General features: G+C 33.9%; 1 protein-coding gene across 1 annotated transcript in view; it reads left to right on the forward strand.

The window, feature by feature from the left end:
• The first annotated feature begins 129 nt into the window (after positions 1-129).
• The window catches only part of LOC110025768 (serine/threonine-protein kinase RHS3-like), an 18,177-nt gene continuing 17,849 nt past the window's right edge, over positions 130-457 (forward strand). The window contains exon 1 of the mRNA XM_020726417.1: positions 130-160. The gene's annotated coding sequence lies outside the window, so the exon portion shown is untranslated. The remainder of the gene's footprint in view (positions 161-457) is intronic.

Genomic DNA, 457 nt, shown 5'->3' on the forward strand with positions numbered 1-457 from the left:
ATTTCGATTCTTTTCTCCTGCGTAGATCCCGGTTCACGATTTGTATGGAATTAGGGGCTTGATGTAGAGATCTGACATCCGATTGTTGCAACATGAGAAGGGGAATGAAAGAACTCAGCACCTTGTAGAAATCCCCCTCGTGCAGTCATTCTCGAAGCAGGTTCGCCTACCTTTGTTTTGTTCTTGATTGAAACTTCCAACGAATTGCGATTTATTGTTATTATTATTATTGATGATTTGGGTGCGAGGGTTTGATCATTGTCATTTTGATTTATTACATGCAGGATTGGGGATTGTTTTGATTTGATTCATCAATTTTGATTGTTTCTTTAACAGCTGTAATGTTTGAAGAGAGAAAATTTTGTCGAATCGGTTTCTTGATACGGATTGATTTATTATTTATTTATGATTTTTTTTTTTTTTTTTTTTTTTTTTTTTTTTTTTTTGGGTCTCAGAA

Source organism: Phalaenopsis equestris, unplaced genomic scaffold (assembly GCF_001263595.1).
Source record: "Phalaenopsis equestris unplaced genomic scaffold, ASM126359v1 Scaffold000329, whole genome shotgun sequence".
NCBI classification, from domain to species: domain Eukaryota; kingdom Viridiplantae; phylum Streptophyta; class Magnoliopsida; order Asparagales; family Orchidaceae; genus Phalaenopsis; species Phalaenopsis equestris.